Genomic DNA, 10266 nt, shown 5'->3' with positions numbered 1-10266 from the left:
CCTTATCACCGTCTACAACTATCTGAAAGGAGGCTGCAGCAAGGTGGGTGTTGGTCTCTTCTCCCAAGTTATTAGCGATAGGATGAGAGGAAATGGCTTCAAGTTGCATCAGGGGAGGTTTAGATTGGATATTGGAAAAATTTCTTCACTGAAGGAGTGGTCAGACATTGGAACAGGCTGCCCAGAGAGGTGGTGGAGTCACCATTCCTGGAGGTGTTCAAAAAATGTGTAGACGTGGCACTACAGGGTATGGTTTAGGAGGCATGGTGGTGTTGGGTTGATGATTGGACTTGATGATCCTAAAGGTCTTTTCCAACCTCAATAACTGTATGAAAAAAGTGATGTTTTAATGAAAAACAGTAGCTCACTAATGACATTTTAAATTAAAAGACCTATGTGTCAAATTGCTACAGCAGGAGCATGATTAAAAATGAACACTCACTGTTACAATGTGAAGAATGCATAGAATTGCTTTCTCTTTTTGGAAGCAATCTTTTAAATAAACACCTTTTCTCAAGCCTATCTACTAACAGCTATATGAAAGTTAGTAGAAAATTTGCAGGTATGTTTTCCCTTATTCTCTCCTTCACTACTTTGTTGTTAAAATAGCATAAAGGTTTACTGCTGCTATAAGCTCCCAATTCTTCAGATTTTTGAGTCAGAATACATCAGAAAAGCCTGACTGGATACTTGTGCATTTATATAGCTGAGTGCACCACTTGCCAATCTCTAGGATGAAACTATAAAGTATTACTACATTTTGTTCTCCAGTCTCAGCGAAAATTCCCTGCTGAGCAAGTCTTCAGGCAGGTGCTTCTCTGTAATTAAGCTAGAATGGCTTTTACAAAATCTTGTTTCCCTTTATACTGCAACAGCCAAACAGTATTCACTCATAGTTAAAAGCCAACCTGTCCTAGTGAATTTATGAGTCTTTTTAAGCAAGCCACATTCCTGCTACATCTACAGCCTGTATCCTTAGCATGCTCTCTCTGTCTAGGGTAACAGCAACCATTTCCAAAAAAAAGTTAACATTTACTTTAACTGTAAAAAAAAAAAGCAAGCATTCTTTCCACAAAACAAACAAGAATGCCAAGAGACTTTTTCAGACAGCAGGAAATCTGGTCCAAAGAGAACATCCTAGTGGTGCAACTCCAGTATGTGATGATTTTAGCTCGGCTAACCATGGCTGCTTGTAAAAACAAATTGCCACATAGTGGGAAAAACATACTGGATGCTTCTTGGAGAAACAATAACATGCTACTTCTTTTGTGTGTTACCTATTTTTTTATTTTAACTAGTAGGCCTTTTGATCTAGCTATCTGAAGTACCTTCTGCAGTCTGACACCACCTGACTGTAAATTAGAACTAGCAGCAGCTATTTCAAGTGGCTGCTGAGACCAGCAGCAATAGTTCTGTCACAAATTGTAGGCACAGAGCTGCAACAGTGGTGAAGACCGCCTGGAACTTACAAAACTTTGAAGTTCTGGAGATGTAATTAAGTGAACAGGTCTTAAGGAAAAACAACAGAGTATACCTCAGACTTGCTCCAAAGCAGCATGTTTGGTTCCAGTAACATTTTCTTCCATTTTCTTTCTTATTTTACTCTGAAGTCAGAAGGTCCATCCCTTTCAAGGCTTATGCAAAGCTGAAGCAACAGCCAGTCATTTCCAAAGGGAATGAATACACAGTTTAGTGTACTTCCCAGGGCAACACATTGTTAATTCAGTTTTCAAATTGTCTTGCAGGTAATAGTAGATCCATTTATATAACAGAAATGTTTTTGACTAGAGCTGCCTGGTATTGCAGTCTGGTATAGCTCCCTTAGTTTCAGTGGAATTTTGCTGATTTACTCTCCAACCACCAAATTCATGGTTCTGTAAACTCTTATTACCGATCTCAGAGTTTTCCAGAGTAAGGAAGGATACCTTCACAAAGCTCCACAACAACACAATACCAGAACAGTTGCTTCTTCCCGGCAAACTTTGTGCTTTCTTTCAGCCTCACACCACAGGGACACATAACAATAAAAAAGCCAGCTAGTAACTTGACTTGGGAAGTAGGAACTGTCTGCACGTGTTTACCATTACCAGTCCCTGAGCAATACAGACAATAGCTGCTGCCTCTTCCTCACAAGGGCTGACTCTTGGTCATACATCTTAATATAAAGCAAAAATAATTACCTGATGCAGACAGTTCCCTATATTAAAAGGATCCACCTTCCACTGCATTAGTATAACACTGCTATCCACTGCCATTTCAGTCCCCTGACTTAAGATTCAGGAACTGGAACTAGAGATGCTAAGGTCCAGGTAGTTATAATCCACACAACTGCACAGGATCATTCACTAAGGTTTGGGGTGATTTGTTCGGGGCTTTTTTTTAAACATGTATAGCAAGAAAACCAAATTGGAATGCCGGGGAATTATATTATTTACATTTATTTATCAAAAGAATTTGCAAAGGTACAGTTCATAAATACAGCTTTCAGATTCCAGCTTACCTACCCCACTAGAGAAAGATTACCTGTGTTCCAAACAGCAGTTGGTCTGGCACGAAGTGACTAACCATTTTACAGTTGCTGGATACCAATGAATTTGAAAGCACACAATGTGATTTTCTTGATAATTACTGGTATGCTTTCCTGATCCATTTGCATACATATGTCCTATGTCCTGGTTTCAGCTGGGATAGAGTTAATTTTATTTCTAGTAGCTGGTACAGTGCTGTGTTTTGGATTTACGATGAGAATAATGTTGATAACACATTGATGTCTTCCTTGTTGCTAGGTAGTACTTACACTACCTAAAGGTAAAGGACTTAGTTTCCCTTGCTCTGCCTGCTGCACAAGAAGCTGGGAGGGGGGCACAGACAGAACAGCTGATCCAAACTGGCCAAAGCGATATTCCATACCATATTCCGTCATGCTCAGTATATAAAATGGGGGGAGTTGGCCGGGGGTAGTGATCACTGCACAGGGACTGGCTGGGTGCCAGTCAGTACATGGTGAGCAGTTGCATCACTTGTTCGTCACGGGTTTTGTTTATCTCTCTCACTGTTTTGCTTTTCATTACTATTATTATTGTTATTATTGTTGTTATTATTTTATTTTCATTATTAAACTGTTTTTATCTGAACCCATGAGCTTTCTTACTTCTGCTCTTCACATCGTCTCCCCCATCCTACTGGGGGGGAGGGTGAGCAAGACGCTGCGTGGGGCTTGGTTGCCAACTGGGGATAAACTACAACAGTCCTAATGAATTGCAATTTCAGTGCATGTGCATTATGACAGTTTTACAATATGCCCACTTGAAATATTTACTTTCAATGCCTTACTCAAAATTACACAACGAATAAGTAGGAATGCAGTATGAAAATTATCTTAATATTAAAGTTACTTTTGGTTCCTGATGTACCCTATTGGATTTTTCCTATTTTCAAACTCAGAGTCTTCCTCCTTCAAATACTGGCTTTTCTTTCAATATATCCCAGCCAAAAATGAGTAACAGAAAACAAACAAAATAAAACAGCCCAGTGCAACAAAAGGAAGGATAACAGAAATTGCCTACAGTCCCCAAAGCTGTTGCAGACATTTCTGTGCATTTATTTCCCCTCCTCCACTCAGTAACTGCTTCAACTCTATACAAAAATATCTGCTTTAGATCTCAAGACTGCAATCAAATCTGCTCAGGCACTTCTACTGTAGAAGACACCCGGCTGAAGACAACACAACTGACATTCCAATCTTAACATTCTTCATAGCTCAGAAAAAGAAGCTATGGAGCCCTTTCCTTTGACTTTCTGAAGACCACCACAAACAGTAACCAACACTCCAGGCTCTCACCTATTATGCTTTGAATCCACCCTACTTCAGTAAGGACTGAACATTTGTCCCTAACCAGTTAAAAAGTCTCCAGAGCAAAAAGCACCTTTTGGCACACATTCACCAGTGGAAGCTGCTGACTGGAAGCACCGATGACAGGTCTAAGTTTAGCTATACTTACTGCATATGTGTTTTCATTTATAGCTTTTTTATATCACTTATTAACCTTTTAGAAATCCATGCATTTCTAAAATAATTGATTTCTAGTAAAATAGAAAAGTAATTATAAGAAGGGGTTGTACTACAGCATTTTTCTCCCCTCTTTCATAAATTACATATGGAAAAACATTGAGAAAAAAAAGCACTACTGAATAGTAATTTGTTCTTGGCAAGGAGCATTAACATCATCCAGACTTAATTTGGCCATGCCTCCACATCACTGGTAAGGAAAAAAATCTCTGCTTTTTAGAACCACTGGAGTTAATGGGGATATTTTTCTTCTAGAAGTTGAAATAGAATTCTGTAGCAATCTAGCATATAAATGATCTTCTGAGCACCCATCTACTAAAAAAGAACTGTTTAATATATAATTGCAATAAATTGTATTTTGCAATATGGTAACAAGTAGTACTTGATGAACAGTAGTTCCGTTAAACAAGAGATTTAAACAGCATAAACTAGGTATCTATTTGATTTTAACAAGGTCGCTGGGAAGTTTCTATTATTATTATTTATTGTATAGCTCATTACCTGTAACCAAAGCCTTGACTGCTAGCATACAGCCAATTATAACACAAAACACAAAATCAGTCAGAGAAATTAAAAAAAAAAAAAAGAGTTACTAAAAAAGCTGATGGATTTTCAGCACTTACTTACCAGGCTCTTAAGTACATGTTTTAAGTACATCTTTTATATATTTACTGCCTTCATTTTGGATGCTTTTTTCATCACTTACTCTTATGGTAGGTACAGCACAAAAATAAGTGCAGTTTCCCACTAGCTGGATTATATTATGTCTTTACAGAGAAGAGTATCTTTTGTGCAGTGTCCTGGATGGCTCACTTAGAATATTAAGGCATAAGTCATCAGGATCAATAATGTCCAAGGGTCCATCCAAGTGCAAGACAGAGACAGACTTAGTAAAGGGAATCCAGTGAAGGGTCACAAAGATGGTTAAAGGACTGGGAGCACCTCTGATACGAGAAGCGGCCAAGAGAGCTGGGACTGTTCAATCTAGAGAGAAAAGGCTCCAAGGGATATCTTATCAATGTGTATAAACACCTGGTGGGAAGGACTGAAGACGATGGAGCCAGGCTCTCCTCAGGGGTGCACAGTGTCAGGGCAAGAGGCAACGGGCACAAACTGAACAACGAACAGGAAATTCCATCTGAAAGTAAGAAAACACCTTTGGATGCTATTCAAAACCTGACTGGACAACCTGTTGTAGCTGACCCTGCTTTGAGTGGGGAGGTGACATAGGTGGTCTCCAGAGGTGCCTTCCAACCTCAGCTATGCTGTGATGAGCTTCACACTTTTTTGTGGATAGGTGGTATGCTACATTCTCTGCATATACCGGCCTCAAAAAACCCTCACCAAAACCAACCAAATCAAAGAAGGCAGCTCATTCTTAATCAATGTCTTGATCAGCCTAGTTATATTAGAAAACAGGTCAGGAAGATAGCACTGACTTTTCTGTATTTGTTCCTCGTTGAAATTTGCATCTGTTGTAAGCCAAAATTAAGTTTTTTGGTTCCTTTAAGAGCAATTCCTTGATTCTACCTCACCAATAAACTCTCAATAATGGTTTCTTTTGATTCTTATGTCCTTCTAAAACTGCTTGCACAAGAATATTCTGAACTGACAAATTAAAGTATAACACGGAAATAGGGTGTGGAGCCAGGCATTAAAGATGCGCGGTTTCCACTCAACAATTAATCGGCGCAGGGTTGCATACAGCATATGTAACTTTGGCTACAGGCTCTGTATTTACCTTTAGACAGGTCCATACTTTGCACAGATAATGGAAAGCAGCGAACCCACTCTGTGGTCTGAAACAGGCGACATCCTTCTCTTGCCACTTAGGATTGAAAGTTCTGACAGATCTCCACATGTATCGTGACCCCCTCACTTCTGAACAAAGATGTGACCAAAAAAAGTACTGCATATGCTACAGGACTCCTACTTTTACACTGAGGTTGGATTTTAATCATAAAGAACACATGGGGAAAGAACGAGGAACTTATTATAATGTAATTTTATGGCTTAATAATGTAAGTTCTACTTTTTTTTAAAAAAACAAAAGCTTATTAGACACTTACACACATGAATCTGGTCATCTGCAGGGCCCAGAGTGAGGGAAAGAAACGCCGTATCCCGCGCCCCAGTGGGCACGTACGGCCGGTTCCGCTCCAGGCGGCGCCGAGGTGTGTGTGTTGGGGTGGGTTGGGGTGGTCCAGGCTCCGCGTCACCGATAGCAGCGCAGCGCCGCGCCGCGCCGCGCCCTGCCCTGCCCTCCCCTCCGCCCCGGCCCCGGCCCCGGCCCCGGCCCCGGCCCCGCCTCAGCGCCTCGCGCCGGCCTAAAGCAGCCCCGCGCCGCCGAGCCGCGCCTTGCGCGCCGAAGGCACGAGACAGTACCTCACCTCGCGGCCGCCCCCTCCCGTCGCGGCGGTGCCTCCCCTCGCGGCCGCCCCCTCCCACAGGCTCACGAGGTGTCTCCCGCCACATCGAGCGGATTTTATATTTTCAATACACATGTAATTACGAATTTTGGAATAAAATGCAAAACTAGAAATTCCGGTAACTACCACTTTTTTTGAAGTGTGCAGAATTTCTCATAACAGCAGAGATGAAAGGTCAAATACCATTAGGTTATCTCCAAAAAGGTTGAGGTAGTTTTTCTCCCTTGGAATGTCACTGATTCGTGAAATTATAACGGAATTTGTAATGAACTGCCTATAGTGCTAGTTATGCCAGAGCAGAGAAAAAAGTATGACCCTTCATCAGCTACCAGCAGAAATTCTACCTAACCTCCACATTCCCTCAGCACCCAGGGTTTTATGGCAGGAACACACTTCAGCTGCATCCATGCTTCTTTTGCTGTTACTTTGCTAATTTTTCACTGGTAAAATAGCAACTGAAAAATATATGCAATTGCAAACAAAGAACTGCAAGATTCCAGAACTTGGAAAGCCAACTCAACCAAGGCACAGCAGGCACTGCTGCTCCAGGGGGCTTATATCCCGCTTCGTGAAAATACAATCCAGTTCCTTTGCTGAGTCTATATGGGGAAGTGACAGAGCCTTATCCTGCCAATTGGCAATAAAGTTAAGAATATACTGGGAGCAAACTTGCATAGGAAATGGCCACCTTTCCCCTCTGTAACAGGTGTGGTTATCTTAGGGGCAGCCTATTAGGATGTTGCTCTCACTTCTGTAAGGCTGTAGCACAGGTTATGCAGCCTTCTGCAATGTCATTACATTTTGCCCACTCCTAAGTTTGAGTCATGGTTCCCTTAGTGTGTTATACCCTTGTGGATACTTGCACTTAATTCTCAAGAAACTCTGGAAAAACAAATGAACCAAGTAAGAAATCATGTCACATAAATTAATCTTGAATTACTTTATTTTCCACAATAATAAAAAATAAATTAGTCATAAACAAAAATAGTTAACATTTTTCATCAAAGAGAAAGTGTATACAATATGAAAAGGATGCTGTACAGTTCTGGTTCAGGTTCATTGCCATGGATACATATTCCTGAACGAGTCAGAAAGCAATTTGCCTATACTCTCCCCCTTTAATTCACTCAAGGACCTGGCTAATCAGAAAGTTTAGAAAATTGTATTATGGATTTATAGTATGACATATATACAAAAGTATATATGTAATACCTGTGCTATAAAATTCCCTAAAAAGCTGGGTTAGTATAATGAAAGAGCTGGACAAAATTTGAACAGTATATGTAAATAAATACATATTAGGTCCCTTTTAATAAAAAATCTGTCTATTCTAAATATTTGAAATATTTTGGTGCAGTGGCTTGTTCCATAGACACAGCTCAGAATTATATATTTCCCATAGACATCTTGTATTTACAAATAACAACAAAATAAGTTATAATAAAGTATATCCTTCTGCCAAAATCAATTATAAGGGTCAAGTAGACAATTTTATACATATTTAAAAAATTAGGGTTTCTCTTGTTTCCAGTCCTTCCTGATCCTGTCTGTAGATCCTGAGTGACTTCAGTGGGACTTCACAAGCTCGTAGGTACCCAACCCCTGCCAAGGCCACTGGTCTCAAAAGACCTAAACACAGCATGGACAAAACAGTTCGGGCAAGCAGCAATAACAGACTGTCACTGGAAGGTCAATGATTTCTCAACACTAAGCTCCCCTCCTCTGCAGATATAGTGGTAGTTATCTATAATGGGGATACAGAAGATTGGGAACTCACATTCTTAAGAACTTCTGGTTGTTAAAAGCTGAGAATCAAAGAAAGAGCTGAGTTCAGGTCTGGTGTGAGTAACCTTAAACGGAATTTTCTCCCTTTTACCAGGTCTGAATTTTACCCACACTACTGAGCTATTATAATGATGACATGTTTGCTTTAAAAGATATTGAAAATGCTGAGTGGATGATTTTTCATTTCTGATATAGAAATAATTACTCCATTTTCTAAACAACAGAAAATATATATCACCCACAAACATATTCTGGAAGCTAAGAATAAAGGAATTTTACTTTTAGTGTTCAAAATGTCATGTTTTGTATTCCAGTTACAGACATGCATATTAATTATCTGCCCAAAACACAGAACAGCTATTAAAGAAGTCAGAGACTCTAAGTGTAAGTCTCATGAAAACCAGGTAGACACAGTTTTTCCTTTTTGAGCGTGAAGACGATAATTCTCTTTTTTTATGCAATATATGTTAGATCTGAGAATGAAGGGCCACTATATATATAGCGGTGCAATCACAGGTTCATTGCACAGCAATTCATTCAGTAGGTACTTTAATACTATGCATTTAAAACTAGCCAACATGGACAGACACATAAACACACACCACAAAAAATCACTGGACTGGCAGGAATATAGCTCTTTTCATAGCTGGGCTCATTTCTGACACAGATTCTTATTGACCAAATGGCCAGGTCGGCAGTAATTCTGGCAAAATTGAATATTGTCATCCAAAGGACAAAGGGATGGAGGTGAGACAAGAGGAAGAAGAGAACACTTGTGGGTGTAAAAGGGAGACAGATCAGGATGAGGATGAAGAAAAGCAAAGCCGTGGAAAGCACATTTTACTGCTTACGGTGGTACAGATTATGAAGAGTGAAAGCAAAGTATTTCCTTCAGGAAGGCATAATCTCCCCTTTACTAGCCATAAGCTGTTTCCAGCACCTACCTCCTTCCTCCCTCAGTGGTGATCACTGGCACCTTCTAGGACTGGGACATAAGCAAAGTAAGTAGCAGGGTCCTGGCAATACTGCTGTCCCATATGGTCTTCTGTACTACAAATTTCATGTACTCACTTGAGTCAGGACTACACTGACCGCTTTTATCAAGTTTATGAACATATATTCTAAAATATGTCTTTGCATTAACATGTCATTAACTTAACATGCTCTGCAACACATTGCTTTTTTTTCTGTATGAAAGGACCAAACTCTGAACTGCAACATATTGCCCTAAAAGTGGGATCTAACCAGCAACAGTAATGTTAAACACTGCTTTATTCATACAGAAAGTATTGGGGAAAAAAGGAAATAGATAATGCATGTAATGAGTAAGACACTAGTTCCCCATGCAGGGATACTGAGGTAGTCCTGCATCGAGTCCATGGGCATACACTACAGATGGACCTCAAGGCTAGCAGGCTTGCAAGAACACCCATGTGTCCTGCACTGCACTCTCCAGCATTCGACTGCCAGCTAACAACACCCTCCCTAATTCAGAGCCCTGGGAACTGAAGGTCACAGACACTAAAGCAAATACTAAGTCTGTCTCATTGCTGGCCAGGACAGACACAGGGTCATTCCCACAGGAGCAACCCCTATGCTTCCACACCATCTTCTTCAGTTTTCTCAGCTAGTGAGAGGGAGAACTCCATGAATTCAGTGCTGCTAATAAGTGCTCTCAACCTTGGCATGCAATTGCCATACACAAGCAATTCTACCTACATATGCTTGGATCTGACATTGGACAGGATAACCAACTGCACCAGCAGCCCTCAACTGCAGAAGGAAAGTGCTCTCAGACAGAGAGCCTGCTCTGGATGGAACCAATTTTGGCAGACCTGCAAGACATGAAAGCTATATGCTGATTTTACCCCTCTAAGCAGTTAGACTTCTTAGGCTCTTTCAATCAATCACCTACAGCAGTCTTCCAACACTGACTCTGGTCTTTCTGGATTGTATAAGATGAAAATCTTTAAGGCAAGGAAG

This window comes from Phalacrocorax aristotelis, chromosome 7 (genome assembly GCF_949628215.1).
Source record: "Phalacrocorax aristotelis chromosome 7, bGulAri2.1, whole genome shotgun sequence".
In the NCBI taxonomy this organism is placed as follows: Eukaryota; Metazoa; Chordata; class Aves; order Suliformes; family Phalacrocoracidae; genus Phalacrocorax; species Phalacrocorax aristotelis.
Note: the sequence above shows the minus strand (reverse complement) of the source record.